General features: G+C 27.0%; 1 protein-coding gene across 3 annotated transcripts in view; it reads left to right on the forward strand.

Moving 5' to 3' along the window:
* LOC129984169 (nephrin-like) overlaps window positions 1-25061 on the forward strand; it is a 335663-nt gene that overhangs the window by 229584 nt on the left and 81018 nt on the right. The window lies entirely within an intron of this gene.

The following is a 25061-nucleotide window of genomic DNA, read 5'->3' on the forward strand; positions in this document are numbered from 1 at the left end:
GGGAGAAACATTATTTTGTAACAGACATTTAACATAGTAAACAGTTTTTAGTAATTTCGATTTTGTGCTTCAAGAATAAAGAATCAGAAAGATGAACAGTTCTTAAATAAAAAAGATGAATGAATAATAATAAGAAATTCGAATTTCCTGTGAATTTAAAAGTAGAAGCTCCCACATTAAAATTTTAATATAATAAACAAATAAACATTGTGGAATGAGTAATTAAACGATGTATTTCTTTTTAATTATTAAAAGAAAAGCTAAAATAATCATGCTTTTTCTTTATATAAATTAAAATTATGTTCATTTCCTAATTTTTAATCCTCATTAAATTTAACTATTAACTATATATTTAAAAATAATATTCAAAAGCATATTGTTTTCAAATCCTTGAAAAATTAGGAAACATAGAATTTCTTATAAATAAATTTTCTACTAATAAGGAACATAGAGGTGAATAAATTAAATGTTATTATTTTTCATGTAAATCAGTTTGAAATCTATCCAATTATGTAAAAAGCGTGCAATGTTTTAAGAGTTCTTGTTCTGGCATATAAAATACATTTTCAAAAAATCTCAGGAAAGAGGAGAATTTTAATATTTGAAATATTAACAATGTTACACGCTTATAAAAAAGTGCAATATATGTATCAGGCATGCATGGTTATTATCATTAAAAATGAAAGAATAAAAAAGTGAATAAGAAAGTTTAAAATAATGATTGGAAATTTCTTGCAAGGCTTTGAAATATTCGTGATATGGTGAATCTTAAGTGAGATATTTTTAAATATGTATTTATATTTTCTTCCTTTAGTGATGTATATTTTTACAATACATCTTCTTAATCTGCGATAATAAAATAAAATATTATTTATATAAATAATTTATAATTTATTATGCTTCAAATCACTTTTTGTCATTTATTAACACTTGAATTTAGCATGAACTTTACATGTAGAAACTTGTCAGTTTTGATTACAATTTCTAAAGTTTTGGACATTTAAGATTTTGCAAATTTCTGAATTTTCATTACAGTGCAATCTTTAACTGACTTTTAACTTAACTTTTACTGATTAATCGATTAATAAAATTAATTTTAATGCATATTTATGGGGAAACTTAGCAGCAAATTTCATAAAGATTTATTTCTAAAATTCATGATTATGCAAGCTGAATTAAATATTAATAAGCACAAAAAACAAAAATAGAAAATATCTGTAATTTATTATATTAATAAAAGTAATATTTGCCAAAAGGGCTCCTGCTAGTGTGATGCGGACATTCGGAGAGGGTGTTGCAAGCTCAGGTGTCATTCCCGTCATCTGATCACGTTTCAAAATTAAGAGGTTCATCTGAAAATAACTTTAGTGCCGCTTTAAAACAGGGTGTTAATATTACTAAACTGAACTAAACTATTTAAGTCTCATTTAGGCAGCCCAAATATAGATTACAAAAGATTAGCAACTAATAACAATATTTGTTTTGGAAGGAAAAAGCACACATATCTAGCCCTAATACTTTATGAACTGGAGACATCAAGACCAGAAAGAGTATTGTTTTAAAGTCTCAGAAAAATAAAAAAAATAATAAAAAGTGGGAACATGTATTAAATACCATGATTCGTGATATTAATTTTCATTCATGATTCAAACACATACCATTTACAAAAAACTAAGGTAGTGAAATTTAAATAAAATCATTTACAAAAAGAAAGTGAATAACAAAGTATATATAAAAATGGTTTAAATAAAATTCGTTCAAAATTCAGTTAATAGAATTCTCAGCAAAAATATCTTTAATCAGTATGATACTCATACATCAATAATTAAGAAGCAATGAATGTCGATTAATTGATTACATTTATAAATGATTGCATGAAACTCATTTTCATTCAAACTAAGACATTATTTTTCGACCTAATGAGACAATCGGAGGGCATTTATGATAAATATGAGCAAGAAAGATGATTAGAATATAAGAAACACGCATTAAGGAGATAAGAATACAAGAAATATGTATTATGGTGATAATAATACAAGAAATATGCATTATGGTGATATGAATAAATAAATGAGTTTTAAGAAACGTTAAAAAAGTTTGCGAAATCCCATAAAACTTAAAACAATGAAAATATCAAATCAAGCACTGCATGATTATAATATTAAACGAATCCATTGATTTTCTACTAGCTAAGAATTTCTAAGAACTGAAAGAAAAAGAAATACTTAGAAACAGACCATCTATAAAGAAGAACAAGCAGATAATGATACTGTTAAAAACGATATATGCCATTAAAATTATTTGTTAAATTGTGAATACTCTAAGAAAAAAATTATTTAAATGATGTTTAAAGATCTGGAACCATTTTCAGCATTATAATCATTGATAAGAAGAATAGAAATCTGTACAGGTATCTAATAATTTCCTTTTAAACATAGGATATACAGTATTTAATTATTATTCAGATTCTAATGACAATGTTAAATTCTGTAAAGATTCGATGAATAAATCTTAGAATGGGACATATGTCCAGATATCAAAAAAATATGAAGAATTAAAGGATCATTAAAGGCTGTTATTATACTAAATAACAAAGATCTATATATTCAAAAAAACTTATCAAAATTTCGCAAAAAAGTCTTTTTTATATTATTTTTTTTAATGTTATTTTAAGACATTCTTTTGAAATAATTAATAAAAGATTGCGTATTTTTTTAGTATACTAAATGTGAACTTCTAAAAATGATATTCTTCTATTTACTTTTTATTAAAAGTAATAAGTATGAAAGCATACTGAACAATTTTTTTCATGTTTACATGAGCGCTTTTAAAAATGATTTAAATAAAAAATATTCCCCGTACTAGTCCAAAAATGTAAATGTTGAACAATTAATCCTTTTATCAGAACTAACGAATTTGAAGTAATGTAGCAGACTTAATATGACAGTCTAAAGATGTTTCTTCATGAGGTTTCTTTATGAAGAAACCTCATGAGGTTGTCATTTATTTGTCATTTATGAACCTCACAAATAAATTTGTCTGGATTTTCCCCGAGATACCAAGGGCAGATATCAAAATCATTCCGTATAGTTTATTCATTTCTCATTTTCCCGATTTTAATACGATAATTTTCCAAAACTTTTATTCATACGTGTGTCACGAAGGTAATTAAATTCGAGACAAATAATTTTAAGAAGATAAATAAAAGTTTTCAAAGACTGATATTTTCTGATGTGTTATTTTATTTGTCATCAGTTAATGGATAATATAAACAAGCAAAGCGAAACTATTTATTGCATTAAATATCAGAAGAAAAAAAGATCGAAATTGACAATTTTTAGAGTTTTATTTTTTAATTATTGAATATACCGAAAATGGAATAAATTATGCAATACAATAAGTTTCCATAGTGTAATTCAAGTTTATTTTGAATTTCAGTGCTTTTTGAGGGACATGATTTGTTTTTAAAGATTTTTTTTTATTGCAGAATTATGATATGATTTCAAAGAAAATATCCACTGCAGAATGTTGTCAGATAATTAATGACACATTATCTTTCAATTAACTTTTATAAATGAAATTTAGCAGTCATTATTCATGAGAAAATATATTTTATGAAGAAATGAAATTTTTGATCACATATACAATAAAATTCCGGGACGAACAAATAATGTTTTGAAAATATTTTTTTGAATGAAATTTCTAATATTTGAAATTACAAAATAACTTTTTTTTGATCTGCAAATTGTTGTGATAAACAGTTTGAAAAGATAAATAACAAACTAAAGCAATGCGAATATGTGTTAATATCCAATTAAAACGTGCTAGAGTCAAAATTTAAAATCCCGCTTTATTTTTACCTAATAACCAAAAAACAATTAATAATTAATTTTAAATTATTATCATGTGAGAACATGATACTGTATTTGGTTAGGAAGTTTTAAAGCTCGAAAGTGCGTAGGCAAAGAATTTTGAAGTTGGAAATCGCGTAGGCAATGAATAAAGCATACATGGCCATTTTCATCGTCTCTTTTAATCGCATATATTTACTGCTTTTACCAGTATTGCATTATTATCACGCATACTTATTTAAAAGCAGTTGCGTTTTTAAAAGGTTGACCTGCTTTTACCAGTATTGCTTTATTATTACGTATGCTTCTTTGACAGCAGATGTGTTTTTAAAAGGCTTGTGTTGAACTATGACATCATAGCTGTTATTTCATCTCAACATCGATCGAGCTCCAAAACTTTATTTGCCAGCTAGAAAAATTGAAAATGAAATTTTTAAAAAAATTATCATATATATATATATATATATATATATATATATATATATATATATATATATATATAAAGAGAAGTCTCGTGATTGTTTCAAACAGAATTAAACTGGTTAATCACTTAAATTAATTAAGACAAATAATGACTCAAAAATAATAATGTTTTCATATCATAACTTGAAATTTGCGATCATAGATTTCATTTTTTGTTATTATTAGTTTTCTTTAAAAAAGTTATTTTCTAATAAATTTGTCGATCTCATTAAATAATGTTTTTTTAGTTGGTGTTATGGTACTGAAACGTTAATAGAAATAAAAAAAGCAATGTCTTCATCAGTAAGTGGAGATTTCTGAACACACTTCAGAGCGCAACTTTGTGACATTTTATCAAGTACAAAATGATGGATTGGAAGATTGATCTATATTTTTTACAAAAAAAAAAAAAAAAAAAAAAAAAAAGATAGATGAGAAGAAAGAGAGAAAGAGAACCCGAGAAATAAGCTAGATCACAGTGAACAATGCAAGTTTCAAAATGTCAGCGAAATTTAAATCTGCTAGATAATGTGACCTTTCAAAGTTTGAGTTCTAAATTAGTAGTTTTGATAATTTGATCATCGATTATACGCTTCAGCGCTATCAGCGATTTTATTCCATTTCTTTTGTTAGACATACTAGTGAAAATTAAGAAAAATGTAATACTGAAAATTGTTCAGTTAACAAGAAAACATTCATAATTGTTTTTGTCTATAAGAAAATTATTTTTAAATATAATACCGTGAGTTGTATTAAATGTTACTTAATGTGTTAAATATTGTATTAAATATCACTTTAATTTGTACTTTAATGTTACGTTATATTAAATAATACTTTAAAATGTTATTTAAGTTAAGCTATACGTTGAGTTTCAAAAGTATCAATAAGTATGCAATTAGATTTATATGTGATGAGACATTTGACATTTTAAAATTAAATATTTCATCATTTGATTAAAACAATAAGGTTCCTTATTACGATTTCGTATATTTTAATTTCATGAAAGTATTATTTTGCTATATTGCTCTTAATATATTTTATTTTTTATTTTTGTGATATTTATGAAAGTGATGAAGTTGCTTTTTTACATGATAATTTCACTTTCTTAATTTTAAATGACAGTTTAAAGTATCAAATGTTCCGCTGTGATGCTCCCAAAAACCAATTAATACTTTTATTTAAATACATAGATCATTATGTTTCAATAGCAGATAATATATATTATTTAGTTTGAACTGCACTTTAGATCCTGCTAACATCCATTGTTTTTCTGAAAATCTGTTTCTTTTTCACTTTTTTAAATTAGGGAAATTTCTAGAGAATTTCCTTTCTTTCTTAAAATAGATGAAATAAACTAGTGCTTTCCTTTCGTAAAATATGCTTAAAGTATCAATGCACATACGATAGGTCCACAAATGTGTTCACGAAGAATTCAAAGGACCGACAATTTCGTAGTTGGTACTTTTATTTAACTTTTCCCATTGTTTTTTTTTTTACTTTATTTTTTAGAGGGAAATTCTCTGTTCTCCCTGCTGTTGCCGCTTAAAATTCAAAGAAACGAAAATACACACGCTTTTTTTTTTTTTTTCTCTACGATGCATCTGCAATCTCTACTAATCCTTGTTGAACGTAGCATAGACCAAAAAATAAGAAGAAAAAAATCACAAAAAATCGTGTTTTTCCTAGAATGTCCTCTTTCCATTTTAAATATTGAAATGTTCTCTTTACAGCCGCTTAGTTCTTTTGGGTTTGTTTATCAACTTTTATTCACTTTACTTTTTCGTTTCCGTTTGCATTAGTTTCGCAACTGTATGCATGTTTACAAATTCATGCCCTCTGCAGAACTTATTTAAATGTCGTCTTTAAAAAAATACATGTTGTTTATTTTATAGGACCAAAGCCTACCGAAATAAAACAGATTATCAAGATTTTTTTTTTTAAATATGTCAACAAAGAATGCTAAAAATATATTTATATCATTACATCTAAAAAAAAATTTGATATTTAATTTTACAATTTTAATAAATATAAAAATTGCACCTTTAAAAGATTTCTTAAGAAAAAGTGTTTGCCACAAGAATTTTTTACTTCATATTATAATCATCATTAACTTATAATCTAAATCCACTTTGTGTAGCATATAAAGTTCATGTATCAGGAACTCAAGTTAAAGGAAAAGTATATCATCCTTTGTGAGGAATTTAAACTTGCATTATCTAATAAGTACTTGAGATGTAAGTCTGAATTATCTTCATTATATTATGGATATTTGCCAGACAAATGAAGACTTTTAGGAGAAATTGGAACAAATTTGTGCAAAGCTTCAAAGAAACCAGGACAATTCTATTTATTTATTCAATACTCAGAAAAGTCAATTTAAATCTTTAATACAGATAACTTAATAGACATCATTCCAGGAAGTAAAATAATAATTCCCTAACGACTACAGCGAAGCCTTTATAACTCACCTTGATAAACAAAGTGGCAGTTATTAAGTGATTTTCGGTAAAAGGGTAACTACAGGATAGAGCTAAAAATCTTCTTCTTGCTATTTATGTCTCTCTTCCAGGTCATGCATTAATCTAAAAGAACAATGGGAGACAGTAACTAATGTTAAATAGCCAAATCCTTATTTCTATTTCGCATTTCTACATAATAGATTGACTTTGTCTAATTTCATAACTTCATGCTGACATATGCTGTGCCACAAGTCATTTCATTCTTTTGTAAAAGCTTTTTCTTCAATTATTCGAAGTTTTTTTTTTCAATAATACAAAATCCGGCCATTAACTTGTTAACTGGGTATGACGAAATATTCTAGTGCAAAATGAACTGAATATAAATTACTTACCCGGTTAACAGGTTAACATTTATTTTATATCTTTATACTTCTAAGTGTTATTTTCTCTCTGGCTGTTGCTTTGACGTATAGAATAGAAAATAAAATATTATGATAAAATGGAAAAGATCCTTTAAATATGCACCATATTTTAACTTTAGACTAACCGCCGTTAGTTATCAGATGATTTGCCACGAAGATGGAGTACTTTATAAAATTGTACTGTAAGTTGTCTTCATATGCTTAAAGAATGGGCTAGCGAATAAAGATCAAGTGATTTTATCAATTTTAAAATATTTTAACAACTTATGAAAGAAAACCGCCTTGGATTTTCTTGTAAAGTAATAACTTTAAACAAACACCGTTTAAACTTCTTAAGGTATTTGTTCAATAATAAAATAATATTTATTTAAAAAATTCTTAGCATAAATTTGTTAGTATTTAATTTGGTACACAATATTTGAATATTAATAATTTCCAAAGCTTTATTACTTAAAATTTACTTTATTGAATTTAAAATTAAAAAATACTTATTTTTCATGACTCAATATAATGTTCAGTCGGAAATTAATTTGAATATTCAAATTATTTACATTGTACATATATATTTGATAAATTAAAAATGCAGATTACAAAAATTTCATAATTTGAGACTTTATGTCAAAAGTTAGCTTAGTACTTTATTAATTTGAATTTTAATTCCTTAAATAATAAATATTTAATTCTATATTTTTATTTCAATAGTGTGCCTGAATATAAATGAGAATATGAGCAAAAGTAACAATTTCCACGTTGGCTTATTTAGTTAATTTATCAAGATTAAATTCTCTTATTATCATTATCTCTCATTTTATATTCAGAAAATGAAAGAACAGAGTAGAACAAATTATCAGTAAAAGAAGAACATATTTTACAAAGTAAAATATATTTATATTATATTAAGGGGGATATAAGGGCTTTTTTTTCATAAGCGCTCATTATAGTTTAAAATGGTACTTCCATTATTTTAAATTAGTTGAATTTTCTATTTATACCTTACAATCTTCAGTGATAATTATAAAGTGAAAAAGTTTTTTGGAGTTTATAATTAGGATTTTATTTCATAAATTACACTTTACTTGATGTTAAAGACATACTTAACTAGTTGTGCATTTTATCCAATAGTTTTCTTTGCTCCTGTTAATTATGTTTAAAAAGTTACTAGAATATATAATTTAAAAGTTGCTAGAATATATAATTTAAAAGTTGCTAGAATATATAATTTAAAAGTTGCTAGAATATATAATTTAAAAGTTGCTAGAATATATAATTTAAAAGTTGCTAGAATATATAATTTAAAAGTTGCTGGAATATATAATTTAAAAGTTGCTGGAATATATAATTTAAAAGTTGCTGGAATATATAATTTAAAAGTTGCTGGAATATATAATTTTAAAGTTACTAAAATATTTCAATATTTTATGAAACTTAAACGAAGATGAATCTTTCTCCTTTTATGTTGAATACAAATGATTGCACCGGCGTCCTGACCTAGGGATAGCGCGTCTTCCTCGTGATGTTAGAGTTCCAGGTTCGGAAATGGTTGTTCTTTACCCTGTGTTCAACTGTGAGGTGTGTGAAAGAGCCCCCCCCCCCATCTCCATCCCATGTAAAAAGAGGTTGTGTGAATGTCATCTTCATATGAGCTAGAAGTCAGACTTCTGTCCTAGGGTGCTCATGCACCTTTACCCTCAGAATAGCTTCTGCACCCCCCTCCCTCTTTTTCCGATTTCTTATATTAGGTTTTCAGTCCAAGAAGTATAAGCAGCAACAACAAATAATTGCTAACAATGTATCTTTCAAGGTTATGCACACTGAGTTATTAATTAAACAAATATTTGAATAAAACGCTTATGAGAATATCTTTTAGGGATTATTTAAACTGTATAATAACTCCTCACAGACATAGTCATCTCTTGGATCACAAATTATCTGTTATAAAGAAATATCTGCAATAAATAAAATAAAATTAAAATCTTATAATGAGTTTCAATGTCTTTGTTTCTGTTTAGAGGATCATGAGTTCAAGAACTTGATTCAACCAAAAATCTGCTTTAATTAGAAGAATCTCTCTTACGCCAGACATCATGCATCGCAATTTATATGGATTTCTTTTCATATAAATAGACTGAAAGTAATTTTATTATCAGACTTAATATAATGAAACTAAACTAATTATAATATTGCATTAAAATATAGTGACATTTTTATAATGCATCCGTATTGCGATAAATAGAAATTAATTCTGAAAATAATTATTCTAAACACATTTATAATTAATTCAAAATAAATTTGGTATAAAATGAAAATGATATCGTCTGACAATTAGATATGAATAAAATAGAAATCATTGATAAAATTTCAAGAATGTTATGATATTGTAAAAGTCGTTGTATTTTATCTCAAATGCATATGGGTATTTAATCCCAAAATAGCTGTCTGCCCATTTAAAATATGTGAAGGGAGCAAATTTTTTATCAGAATTACGAATGTTAGAAACCTAGTTAAGATTCCTAAATTTAAATTTGAAACCTGCAGGAGTGTTCTTCCAGAAACTTTTTCGCAAACTTTCTAATTAAGTTTTTATCCCCTTTCCCCGTATAAAACTTGCTCCAAGTCGCGAATGCCTTGCATGTCACTGGAAATAGATAGTTGCTAAATTCATGTATCTAGCTTGAGTCTGATATTTTTGTAGAATCTGTCGTTCGAATATGTATTTTTTTTATAGAATTTGTCGTTCGAATGTGTATTCTTTTTGTGGAATCTGTCTTTCGAAAATATATATATATATTTTTTTGTAGAATATGTTTTATTTTGTAGAATCTGTCGTTCGAATATGTTTTATTTTGTAGAATCTGTCGTTCGAATATGTTTTATTTTGTAGAATCTGTCGTTCGAGTATGTTTTATTTTGTAGAATCTGTCGTTCGAGTATGTTTTATTTTGTAGAATCTGTCGTTCGAGTATGTTTTATTTTGTAGAATCTGTCGTTCGAATATGTTTTATTTTGTAGAATCTGTCGTTCGAATATGTTTTATTTTGTAGAATCTGTCGTTCGAATATGTTTTATTTTGTAGAATCTGTCGTTCGAATATGTTTTATTTTGTAGAATCTGTCGTTCGAATATGTTTTATTTTGTAGAATCTGTCGTTCGAATATGTTTTATTTTGTAGAATCTGTCGTTCGAATATGTTTTATTTTGTAGAATCTGTCGTTCGAATATGTTTTATTTTGTAGAATCTGTCGTTCGAATATGTTTTATTTTGTAGAATCTGTCGTTCGAATATGTTTTATTTTGTAGAATCTGTCGTTCGAATATGTTTTATTTTGTAGAATCTGTCGTTCGAATATGTTTTATTTTGTAGAATCTGTCGTTCGAATATGTTTCATTTTGTAGAATGTTGTTCGAATATGTATTTTTTTGTAGAATCTGCCGTTCGAATATGTAATTTGGGTAATTGTTTTACGATTGAGTGGAATCAAAATTTGATACGGAAAGACATTTCTAGCAACAAGATCACATACCAAATTTGATTGATTTATGAGTTATATGCATGCTGAAGTACAGCATGAATATAAATGTAGAAAGATGTGCCGTCTATCGGCACATCTTTCTACAGATTTGGTTCAAATTCTAATAAGTACCCACATTTTAGGTTCTAAACTTGTGTACCAAAATTTATCAATCTAGTTCTTTAGGTTTTGTATGTATCGAGTTCGCTTTTTCTCGAATATACAGATAAACTTCTTCTTAGTAGATTTCATTCAGATTTAAATAGACATCTATGAATTTGGTGTTCAGATCTCGGATAAAATTTCATTCATCTAGCTTAAAGCGTTTTTGAGTTAAGTCCAGAGACATGCAAACATAATTCCATAAGATAGTTTTTCAGTCAGAGATATGTCTGAAACTTAGAGATTCGTCAAAATCTCGAATTTTTTTCTTTACAATTCGATTCGTCAAAATTACAATAAGATTCGTCAAAATCTCGAATCTCAAAAATTTCTTTACAATTTTATGCGAGGAAATAACAACTAAACAGTGGAAACTGAACAAATATTCTTCGAAAACAAAAATTCTTCTACTTAGACATGCTCTAAATTAAACAGTTAATTGAAACTACTGAGTGTTTAGGAAATTCATCATGGCTCACATTGACCCTGAATATAGCAACCAAGATTAAAAAATAAATAAATAAATAAAGTTTCGATTTACAGGTTGTATTTTAAAAAAAAATGTGATGCCAAAATTTTAACTTTCAATAGATAAATGTGAGAAAAAGAACGGGAAAAATTATATAAAATCCAACTGGTATTTAATTGAGAGTATTAATTGTTTTCGAACTATCTTTAGAGTAAAAATGAATCCTACAGATGGAAATATTGCATTACAAAGGGAAATATTTTTTTAATAAAAAACTTAGAATTACAAATTTGTTGATGAAAAAAAAAATTGAAAATGAATTTTTTTTCTTCTTCCTTTAACTATGCATTTAATACATTTTTCTTTTTAGTGTTGTTTCAAATGGGCCAAATACCGTTTAGTTGCATTTAGTTTGGATTTGTAGATTTTAAATTGCTTAAAACTTTTAAAATCAGCATTGCAGCTCTGCAATGCAATGAAATCTTGGAAAATGCATTCCTTATTTTTTGAAATTAAGTAATCAAATTAAATATTATCATACAAGCTAAAGCCAAGCAAGTCTCGTAACAGAAATATGAGTTGTTTTAAAGTTGTACAATTTTAGCCAATTTATTTGAAATTAAATAATTATAAGAAAGGGAATGTATTTTTACCATTAGGTAATACATAATACATGGTAAATATATACCATCAATATGATTTTATACATCACTAGCTACGTTTTTATATTGGATTATGTTATATAAAAAGTTTAATGGTTCACCAGTATTGCTTCAATACTTCAACACAAACGATCACTATTTGTCTTTTTTTTTTCTCAAATTCTTAAGAGTTTTGATCATATATTTCTTTTACGACATGCTTTTAAGACAACTGTTAACAAAGGTAAACCATTTGTTTGTTTTTATTTCATATTATAGAAGCCAGACTTTATCTTAGATTTTAAGATCAAATGCCTTTAGTAGAAAGTGGAAACTATCTGGAAATTTTCCAAGTCATTTAACTTTCAGCAAGCAAACTATTATTCTTCTCCGAAACGTTTTGAAACGTATAAACATGTTCTTTTATACTCTAATGGTTTTCCTTTCTTTATACCGAGACGATTGTTTTTTCTTACCATTAAAAAAAAAAAAAAAACTTTCTCTTTAACTAGTATTTATCATAATAAAACTAAACTAATTATTCAGAAATGAATAAAATAAAACATTGAACAATTCTTTGTCTTTTTGAAAATTTTTTATAGGGTAGTCATATGATTCGATAGTTGTAAGCAAAAGTAGTGAACGTATTTGCAGAAATCCAGACGCTTTAGCTCAGTAAACTATTGAAATCTACTCTATTTCCTTTAAAATATTTAATTTTCAAAAATAATATGCACAAAGATATGGCATGATAAATCTGTTTTTTTAATATTTAACGAATTCATCTTTTTCAAAAAAAAAAATCACAAGCAGAAGCAAAGGTATATCATTAGTTTAATCCCGTTAAGTGCATCAGATGTTTCTACTGTATTTAGCTACTAATCGCTTTTGCCGGCTAATCCCTTTTTTTTTTAATTTAGCCCGTCTGCTCACTGGGGCTATTGGTTATATATAATTTCTGTTAAATCGGTTAATTATAACTTCATTCCACGATTCGCCAAATTGTCAGATATTATAGTCGCGTTGTTTTAATTATTTTACATATATTTTTTTATTGAATGTCCTGTTGTGATCCTACTTTCATCAAGATGACGTCACGTTTTAAGCTGCTTGTTCGTGCCAGCGGATTAGTTATGCAATGCATGAGCCAACTTATTTTTTTTCTGTATTTACGATATTTATATATTTTGCTATATATATATATTCCATTTACTAACAAAAAAACTTCTTAATGTTTTTATAGTAAAAATTTTAATTTAAAAAAAAAGAGACATTAAGAAAAATTTTGTTTTTTTAGTTAATGGAATACATAGCAATTACTTAATTATCATAAACGCAGAAAAAAGTACTGTTGGCTCGTGCATTGCATGACTAATCCACTGTCACGAACAAGCAGCTTAAACCGCAACGTCATCTTGATGAAAGCAGGGTCACGACAACCCGAATCTCATCGAACCGAGTCCCATGACATTATAGTGCTATCAAAAAATTAAATTTCCTGTAAATCGAAACATAAATACTAAGCAGAAGCCAAGATTGTGTCAAATTATTTTATACAATATTTTTGTACGTTATCTCAAATAAAAAGTATAATTCAACTTAATCTTCATTATAAAATCATTTAAAATACATAATTTTAAATTTACAAAGGGTGTAAATAGTTTTTGAAATATTTTTTTTCTTAAGTTATTTTGGTAAAAAAAATTCTGCTTGATTTTTAATTATTTTTTTTAAAAAATCTCTCCAAGCAACACTTTTTTATTCTTTTCTACTATATATGAAAATTGTATCACTTATCTACTTATATCAAAATAATTTTTAAAGATACTCTTAAGAAATTGAATTTTATTGATATTATTATTTATAAATTATTATAGATACATGAGTATTAATGCCTCCAGTGTTTTGTACTTTTATAAATGAACAAAAATATACTAACTCACAAACATTTGCTGATTTATTACTTATTTTATAATTCTTTATATCATTTTATTATTTTTATATTACTTATTTTATAATTCTTGATAGATTTAAACTTTTAAAAACTTCAAAGGGCTTCATTTTAATTAAAATTTAATTAACAATGAAAATTTCACTAAATCTTAGATAGAAACAGAGAAAATATTTATTTGTGGATTAGAAATCTTTGCTTCCTGACAAATGAAATAATCCATTAATGAGCACATTTCGTCTCTTTATTTAGAAGAACCACCTTAAGACAGTTTTCTGAACATTGTCTTTCATTGACTTTTAAATTTGTTAAATGTTTTACTTTTTTCCATTGCATCAAAATAAAATTTTCAAATTAATTGGAAGAACATCCGTATATTTTAAAAGAATAAATTCGCTTTTGTTTTTAATCATTTCCTTGGATTAATTTTGCCTTATTCAAATGATAATCTGTATGGCATGCCGTTCGTAGGTTCAAAGCATTGACGCATTGGAAAACAAATCTGTATTTAAAATTTGAACCACAACTTTCCTTTAACCCTAGAGAGGTGTTTCCCGAGATTTCAAGTGATGAGTGGCTGGTTATTTAAAGGCGAGCAAAGCGGTTTTATTGTTAAAAAGTTAAAGAAAATAATGGTTTTCCGAATTTCTATCTATGATGAAACAACAAGGCAGTATTCAACCAGAGAAAGGGCAACAAACGGTATTTAATTCTCTTGCCAGTTCAACCCTCTATATCAATTAAAATCCTTCTTCTGATCTTTTCCAATTCCCCTCTTACCCATTCTGGGTAATAGAATGGCATTTTCCAAGGAAAACAGCCGGAGTTATTTTTGTTGCAGCTTTCTATAGAGGTAAAGTTTTCATTTTAGTCCGGTGCAACGATAGAAGAAATTATTTCCGCTGTTAATAGGTTTAAAATGTAATGTTAGTAAATATGAATTCCTCTTGGAACTATGAAAACATCGTTATAGGTTGGCTAATCGTTAAAGCACTACCATTATACAGAGACATTAATTAGGTAGATGTATAACCTACTATACCTCTGTTAATAGGTAATAATGTCATTGCATAATGCATCACACCTCTGATAGGTAATAAGCGTCATTGTATAACCTATGATCATTGATGTTAATATGTTAAACATCACCGTATATAGATGATGAATCAGAAGAATACATCATTAGTTCTTTGAGTCTATGGTTCTTATCGCATGCCTTTGACTCATGGATTTGCATTAATATGATGCACCTAATTATTTTCATACCATTGTATTTCGCTGAAATTTAATGGCTTCGATTTGGTAAGCAACATGAAATGTGGATAGTTCATTCATTATTTAGATCGTTTATGCTTAAAAATTAATTATAAATAATTCACCCAATACAAATGTATGGGTAGGGGAACAATATTAATCGAAGCATTAACATCTTGTTTCAAGCTCATTAAATGATTTTTAGTATTCACATATTATGAAAGGAGTCTTCAAACAATAGAGACACATAATACCGTAACTACTTTATCATGCTATTGTGAAGTATAAAATATTTCCACCATAATAAGAGTAGCAGATGGATTATCTATCGGAAACCCCTTTGAACTCTGGACCCTCTGGAAGACACTCGGCCATTAAATAATCAGGTCATCAAGGTATGGATTATACCACACAGAACGAATGTATATTATTACGAATCTGTAATGTTGTTTTCCAGGACCGTTAGTTCCATCATAGGAAATATAGTTTAGCTCTATTAGATGTTGATCGGATGCCTGATCAATGACTTCCGACCTTGCCGATAAAATGAATAATACTAGAATGTTCAGGAATTTTGTCGAAAGAATCAATAGGAGGCGAGATATGCTTGTTTTTCGAGAACCTTCTGTACCCTGCTTCAAAAGCTATAAAAAGCTAGCTATCGAAACCGAAGTCAGCCGTATTGTGAGTCAACGGCGAATTAGTTCGATCAGTCCATCAGTCCAGCGCAAGCGTTGAGTGCAGCCCAGACAATTACTGGATTGAGAATTAATACCATGTGCCGAGTTTTGGAGACAATAATTGAAGCAACATTGAGTCGTGTGTGGAGCAGCCAGTCGTATGGCAGTGAGTCAGCAATTGGGTACATCTAAAGCGAGAAGACAGTGGAGAATTACAAGCCTTTGGAGATATCTTAGTGAATAGCTACGTCGTTACTACCGCTTACTAATGGGCTGCTATTTGTTGTAAATGCTGCTCTTGTGTGCGTCTTGTCTATGAATTTATCGTCTGTATATTAGTATTATCATCTTAATAAAAGACATTATTTGTTGCTGAGGCCAGATGACTGTGACACCGTATACCCACTATAGCGAAATAATTTTTTCAGCAACAATGTGTGTGTGTGTGTGTGTGCGCGCTCGTGAGTGAGAGTTAAAAAAAATTCGTATGAAAATGATATACATTGTATCATGATGTATTGTATTGTGTCTGCACATCAAGTTGATGCAGAAAAAAATTAACATGTCAGAAATAAACAAATATTATAAGGGTTATATCTAAGCATGACCTAAATGAAATAATTCTACATAGTGAAATATAAGACAATAATGTCAAGCAATTATGATTGGAAACATCGAAACTTGAAAATGCTTTAAGTCCAATTCGTTTGGCTTCATTTCATCCAACTGTGGTAAATTCTTTTTGATTTGAAATCACTTAACTTATTGAAATATTTCTAAAGCCTGATTAAAAGAATGTTTATATTAATAAAAGTGAAAGTAGAATTTTTTATAATTAATTCACTAAATGAGCAATTTTTTATCATAATTTTAACAATAGAAAGGATTTTTATACAATAAAAATGATTTGTATTTCATTACAAAAAATATAAAAAATTAAAAAGGGTATTTAAAATTAATTTTGAAGTGCTTTTAAAAATAAATAAAAAAATAATTATGAAATAAAGTGACCATCACTATTTTTTTTTAATTTTAAAGTATAAAAATGTGTTTTCTGCAGCATTATGCTCCGTAATAATAGGGAAAAAATTCTTTATTAATCAAATATCAAACAATTTTAAAAATTTCTTTCATAAATAGCACCGAATAATTGTTACTGAAGAAATAATTTTCTTACCAGATTAAGAAATATCCAAGATTCTGACAAACGTTTGCAGAACATACTATTATATGAAGTTAAGTAATTTACAGAAAATTTATCTGCTGTAAAACATCATCCAGTTAAAAGATTGGAATAGAGCAATGCTATTGAACAAGATTAATTTATTACACTTAGGCTGTTCACATTTAATTAATAACTTATATCAGCAAATTTCAAAGGTCAAACTGATTTAATTCCCCCATTTTTCCATTGTCAAAGATGTACCGATGATAAAACCTACTCAGAAATATAATTAAAGATAGAAAATTAAAACTTCTACATAGAACCTTTTGAGAAGTAAATTACAACACTTAACTTGTCAAATAAAACTTCGTATTCATACTGCTGTTCTAAGCGTTGCATTATTCCTCAGAGATTCGATTGTTACTTAGAACATTTTGAAAACTATCTTCTCGTTCGAAGGATTTTAAATGCAATTACGATGATGTAATCCCCAAGTCAGATAGTGGCTCGGCAAAGACTTGCAGTAATGGATAAATTATTGAAAGCCTCATTAAATGCAAATTTTCCAACTCTTGATTGAAACACTGCTGTTACAAGATTCTTGAAAGGATTGCCTGTTTTCACTGTTAAGTTTTACTAATTGCAGGGAGATTTTGTTGCAATTAGTTCAAAGTTTTGAAATACTGGAAACAACAGTTTCTCGGTAAATAATTGGCTAAGGATCATAATTAAATTAATGTTTTAATTAAAGAGGAATGGCAATACCTGAAATTAGTTCGTTCAATAATAAATGAGCTCTAATTAATTTATCATGGAAGATCATCCTTATTTTATTTTGTAATATATGAAATCTAGGTCTTATTGTAACATTCAAAAGTGCATTTTACTATTTATATTTAAATTAAAATTATTAATATGCATTAAAGTCCAAAATTTTCACCTTAACGTTCATTTTGAATATTATCATTTCAAATGGTTAAAATCAATAACTTTAAATGTAAAATCATAAAATATTGATTTGATCTCATTACAAAAACATTTTGCTTAGATGCATGAAAAGACATGAACAAATTAGGTATGAAAAAGAAAGAAATCATTAAAAATTATTTACATAACAATATGTAGGAGAAAATTAATTTTATTATACGAAAATAACCTTAAGTGAAACCAATTCAGAATAATGAATAATTTTTCGTGGGTGTTTAAATTTTAGTTGGATATTTAGCTGAAGATTTGAGCAGTTAAAACAGTTTTTTAAGAAGATAATATAAAAATGTTAAATTATTATTTCGATTCTTATTTTACTTATTACTTATCAACGTTAGCGACCAACTGATTCGACGAGAACTAATAGTTTTAATTTCAGATAAATAGTTAAGATGCCATGCCTATTATTATGCCAAAATGATAGACATTAAAGTCATGTTATTTTAATTATTAAAAGTAATTAAATGTTATTTTAAATTAAATTTATTTTGTAAATTGGTCTTTCTAATGGATACCAGTTACATAATATCATAGCACTATCGAAAACGAAAATATCCGCCACATTCATCTTCTACATTCCATGGTACTATAACTTTTTATTCGTCACCCAGATATTAAACATAATTCTTTTTCTTTAACTTTCAGCAATGTAAGGTGATCAAGGAATTCAATATTTGATGAAACAATGAAAACGATTTGAATTTCAATGCAATAATGCAATCTATTGAAGGAAGTTATTCAAAAATTAGTTTTGTTAATCGTCAAAATTAAAAAAAAAAAAAAAAAAAATATGAAACTCGAATAAATTGGTATCTTTTAAAAGATTTTTTTTTTTTTTTTCAAATTTTAAGATGTAAAAATTGTTTGTGTGCTATAATATCTGAGGAAATTAGGTAGAAGAATTACATTTCATTTGATTTTTAATTAATTAAATTGCGATAAAATTGTTCTACTCGAAAAACGTTTTTCGAGTAGAATATATATGCATGTTATAGGCAAAAAAATAGATGACAAAATAAAATTGTAAAATCTTCAAACTCTGATAACAATATGCATCATAAGAATAAAATATCTTAGTGACCGCAGAAAAAGTTCAAGCAAGTGCAATTTGAATTATGTTTATCATCTCCGCATGTTTTTAAGCTTTCAATTTATGAATCATAAAAAAAAAATTAAAAAAAAAATTATGCTCTTATTTATTGTTTTTGGCTTAAAATCTTTTATCATTATTTTTATCAATTGACACAACGATAAAAATAACTTTTTATTTTGAAGAAAATATAAAATTACCAACTAAAGAAAACAATAGTTGCTATCAAATTTCGAGGTATATATATATATAATATCAAAAAACGAATATGTAAACAATTAAGTGAACAAAAGTTTTTTCTTAAAGCAATTTTTTATTTCTAAAAGTTCTACTAATTCTGAATCTTATTTTAATGTATGATTTTATTCTTTAAACATAGTATATTCACTTGGAAACAATTATTCAAATTACGATCTTAGCTTACTTCTCTTTAAAATAATACTTGAAAGCGAAACTATGATTTATTCTTACAATTTTAAACAAAATTATTGGAATTCTAATTAACTCGTTTATAGCTTATCGAAGTTAATTAAAATTCCTAATTCCAAAAGGTTTAGCAATGCCTTTCATTTTACTGACAGCTTTAATGCATTCGGTTTTAATTAATTGCCTTCACTCGTCATAGGATTCGAATGCTATGTAAATGGAACGAAAAATAATTTCAAAGTCAATTGTTTTCGTAAATTGCATTTACTCGTTTACGCATATTTTTAATGAATTTTTATTTTTGTTTTGTGTTTTGTCTAGGCATTATATAATTTAAAAAAAAACTATTAAATAATATATATTTATTTACTTTTAAATAAGTATGTTTTTTTTTTCCCCTTTAAGCATTGGTGTCAAAATGCTTAGACTATACTGTTTAAGTTATTTCAATATGTTAAGTCTTTAAATGTATAAGCATTAAAAGCTGTTTAATCATCTATATAATTTATATAGACAGGATACTTTTCTTGTATAACGTCATTTCTTTAGATATAAAAAAATACTGATTATATAAATGCATTCATTTATATGGAATATTATAAATGCATAATTATTCAATCTGAGATTGATAAATATGTGATAGTCACGTATTTAAAATTATAATTAATCATTTTTTAAATTCAAATTTTTCCTTCATGCAAGAATGAATTTAAGTTCACAAAATGATGAATATCGTTAATAATATATTAATATTTAATAATAAATTATATCACAAATTATTTCCAATGCATTTACTTGTTTTTCCGAATATTAGACTAATTATTTAGACGTTTTCAGTATCAACATCTTATTTGGCATTACAATGTGATGAATTTACTTTTTGAAATTGCAAAACCTTTTTATTTTGTAAACAAATAATATAGAGTGTTTTCAGGTGCAACAGTATCTAAAAAAATGTACACCGCTTTTGCAAATTAGTACAGTTTTGAATTCACAGAAAAATAAGCAATTTTTACTTTCTGTTGCATTACGTTTTGGGAAAGTATTTTAATTGTTTAAAAATTCCGACCTCGATATTTTGATGAATTTCTAAGTTTCATATTTCCCTGAGTTTGAAAAACACTTAACTGGTATTTGCTGTCTATCTATTTGCTTGTGAACGCGAAAACGCCTGTGAATTCAGAAAAGCTTTGAGCGAGACGGTATAAATTTCACATAAATAAATAAATATTAATATATTTAAAATCAAATATGTGTATTTCTATGAAATTTTGAGCGAAATTCAAGTCTGTCTGTTTGACCAATTAGAATATAATTGAACTCGATAACTATAAAATGTGAAGAAACAGAGAGATAAAATTTGGTGTTCAACTGAAGTTTCTAAATTAGTTATAAAATATTGAACTAAATCTTCAGAGATCTGTCTGTCTGTCAGTCTACACCTTTGCACGCATGTAAATGCAATAAATCAGAAGTTCAATGACTTAAATCAACGAAATTCAGTATGTGACATGATTACAGCGGCAATTTCGTGTCATTTTTTTTTTCAGTCTATCAGAAAAAAATTTGTCTAAAATACTTGACTGCACTTTAAATATCGTAAAAATGCTAGACACTTGCCAAAGATTTAACTTATTTAACTTTCGTAACTTATTTTTTGTGTTGCAAGGTAAGGCGTTCGCGGCTTTTTCCAAGGTCCATATGGGCAAGGTAAATAGTGTAATGTCTTGATCTAGACTGATCAAATAACGAAGCAGAATTCAGAGTTTTATTTTACAGCCCTATATTTACAAAAGAACAACTTGTTCTAATCTTGGTTAAATAAATAGTTACTTACACCTGTAGTAGGAGACACAATAGTCAAAGTCGAAGGGTTTCTTGAAACTCAGTTGGCTTACGGACTCCGAACTCGTGGGCGTAGTCCAAGAGTTTCCTGCAATTCGTTTATTCTCTCCTCCTAAAAAAAAAAATCTCCGAACTTTATTTCGGCGACAATCTCCACCTCTTAATTTACATTGGTCATTTCAGCTCTCTTGCGGCCTATCGAGGTTCGGCAATACGCTCTCTCAGCGGTGCCAGTGGGTCGTGGGAAGGTCCTTTCACAAAGAGAAACATCTAGCATCCAGATGTTTGGACACCCCTTTCTCTTTGAAGGTATTATCAATACCTCTTGGACGAGGAATTCCACATGTGGTCTTTCACTGCAGTCGCTAATGAATAGATGCGTGACCACCCAAGTGAAAAGATCCACCATCTGGCTATCTCGAGGAGTTTAGTTAGTAACAGCGACGACACAGCTGGCTGTAAATGTCTTATCAGTACTGGGAAACGGGGAATGTTACAATAGGGATACTATCTTTACTGAAGAGATACATGAGAAAGTTTCGGGAGACCACTCTCTCTGATTGAAATCAAGTCTGTTTTTGAACATGGCGAATCAACAACGCTTTGATCTATATATTTAAAATTTAGCTAATGGAATTGCGAAAATTTGTAGATTTCAATATAATTTTGAACAAAATTCATTCACAGGAATCCATATCTTGAGCAGGGAGACTAGTGTGAGATATTGAGTTGTCATTTGGAGTGACACTGTTATTCTGAATATCAGTTCACTATATGTCTATCTTACACTTTAATGAATGGACAGTAAAATTCGAATGGAAAAGCCTTCTTATGCCATAAGAAGGATAATAAGCTTTATGGAATACGATGTACTAATTCTTCAATGAATTGTAAATGTTGTCACTAGATTAAATTCATCGAACTTTTCCAACAATCTTACTGGAACAATTAATGCCCCTCGGAGGATAAAAACTTAATTTTTGAATAATTTATTATTTAGTAAGGTTTCTTGTGTGCTTTTTCTTGCCTATTCTTGTATTCATCCACTCTTCCACAATAACTTTTATTAAAAATTTAAGGAAAAATATAGAAATTTACACGTGCTACATTGATATAAAAATTGAATAAATTATTTTAAAAGTATATGAATAAAAGTTTAAATCAAACTCTGTTTTTGTAAATTTGAGAATTTCTCAAAGACATTATGCGAATGATTTTCTTCGCAACATAAATTATTTAATTTGAATGCACCGCTAAAGAAACTTATAATTTCATTTCCGCAAGCTAACAGAAGTTTCATTCAGCTGCAAGAATTATTTATTGTTATTTTACAAAAAAAAAAAAGCATGGTTAGTTTTGAATATAATACTGTATTATTTTTATTTACAAGACTGGAGCAAAACAACGGAAAATATATATAATTATAATTTCTATATATTTCTAAAGTGAATTGTTTTATAGAGTTTGGAAGTGAACACTGTGTGAGTAATTAAAAATGATTTTGATATATGCCTGTTAATATTAGATCAGTATATTTATATTTTTTAATAAATATATATTACAAATATAAAGTTATAATAAATAAAAACATATGTTCAAAAGTATATAGTTGTAATAAATATAAGTGAAAATTATATATATTTATATATATATTAAAAATATGCTTACATATGAATAAGTTATATATTTTTAATGTTTTACAAGGTAATGGGAAGTAAAATAACAATAAAATAACAAAGTACGGAGAAATAGACAAAAAAAAAAATGCATTATTTGCAGAAATATTCGATAATACTATTAATCATGTATTCACTTTTGCGGTGATCATTTCAAAAACTAAAATAAAATCAGAAAAAATGAAAGCATTAAAATTTTCACAAAATATGTTTCTTTGTACACTTTTTCGATAAACGCTTCCTTAAAATCCAGGGATAAAGGTTAAGAAAAAAATGTTTTTATATGTCTGAATGTTTTGCTCACAGCTTATACGGCTGTCTTCCCAGCACCAAGCCACGCAAAACATAAACGAACATCGCATTCCAGACGCAGGTATCTTGGATTCAGGAAGAATACTTTTCTCTTTTCCTTTCCACCACAAACACGATGTACTTTGTTGTGGAATGCCTTTTATCTTTCTAGTTCCTTTTTGTTTACATTGTTTATTGTTGCAGGAGAAGGTGTGTCAGCATATCTCAATACTCAATCAAAAACAACAAAAAAAAATATATGAAAGTATGTAGAAAAGATTAGCTAACTGAAAATAAACATTGTTGCAATAAAAGTAAACAAAAAAATGATCTTAATTTTTTTGCTATTTATTTTATGTATGGTTACAATCATGGTGTAAATATTTGTAGAAATTAATCTTTCCTGTTGATTTTTTTAATGAGTTACCAATTAGAATTAAATTTCCACGTTGGTTACGACATAACGGTATTATTTAAGTTATACAAAAAGAATTTGGCTATGGAATAACATCTTTGATCATCGAACTAAAAGATCACATTTAAAATGACTAATAATAACTTTAACTTCTGTAAAAATTTGTCATTTAATCTTGCTCGTTGTCATTGTAATAACTAAATAATACAATTACGTAATACTTCCATGAAACTAGGTACGTTATGTATGGGTAATTGTAATTAACAAATTAAAGTATCATTTTCATAAGAAATAGGGTTAGAATTAATTTAGAACATACATACATACATATTAATTAATACAATTTTCATTCTCCTGAGCGTGACTATAAAAAATTATTTTCCGCTTTAAGCTATCTAACTGATTGTTTTAACATTTAAAAGAATATCGCTGTTTTCTGCCATAGATATTCAATTAAAAGGCAAAAAATGCAACGAGTTGAAATTATAATTGTAATAAAAATGTGTCTTATATATGAAATTGGAGTAATTTAAATTCTTAGTAGAACAATCCCCTATCCCGACAAAGTGAATGCGCTTTTGGTACAATTTATGTCATCTAATGATAATAATTTATTTCCAAAATACCGTTCCTGAAGTTTCAAAATAAATAATTTATATTCTAATCTAGAAATTAATTTCGACAATCAAGTTTCTTATTTCTTTATTAATTTATGAAGTTAAATTTTCAATAGTTATCAATTAATATCGCATTCTTGTTGATGTTGAAATAATGTTGAAATTATATGTTGAAAAATTATTTATCCTAATTGTAAATTCGTATTTATTTTCAAAATCTTGCTTACGCGTAATGATATATTCACTTATATCTTTGTTTATAAAATTCACTAAACGTTAATTCAAGAAATTGAATATATATAATTAAAAATGTATAGTTACTAGAAATTTAACATTTTTTATAGCAGAAAAATATAATAAAGAAGCACATATTAATATTTTCTTTACTTTTTATCACTTTGTTCGTGAAAAGAGGGGGAATTCTTGCCCAATTCGCTTTGAAGGTCAAAACTATTGAACTACTGGTGCTAGAACTAGAAATTATAAAACTAATTTTAGTTTTCATTTCAGTTTCACCTATCCTTTCGAATCAACCAGACTAAATTTATTATTATAGACAACATTTTAATGTTATGTACAAATAGAAAATCATTGAAGCATAGTAAGAGTCGAACTATCAATAAATTTAAATAAAAATCTTATAAATTTTAGCTTTCCGATGCATTTATATAATAACATACCAAGAAATC

Source organism: Argiope bruennichi, chromosome 9 (genome assembly GCF_947563725.1).
Source record: "Argiope bruennichi chromosome 9, qqArgBrue1.1, whole genome shotgun sequence".
NCBI lineage: Eukaryota > Metazoa > Arthropoda > Arachnida > Araneae > Araneidae > Argiope > Argiope bruennichi.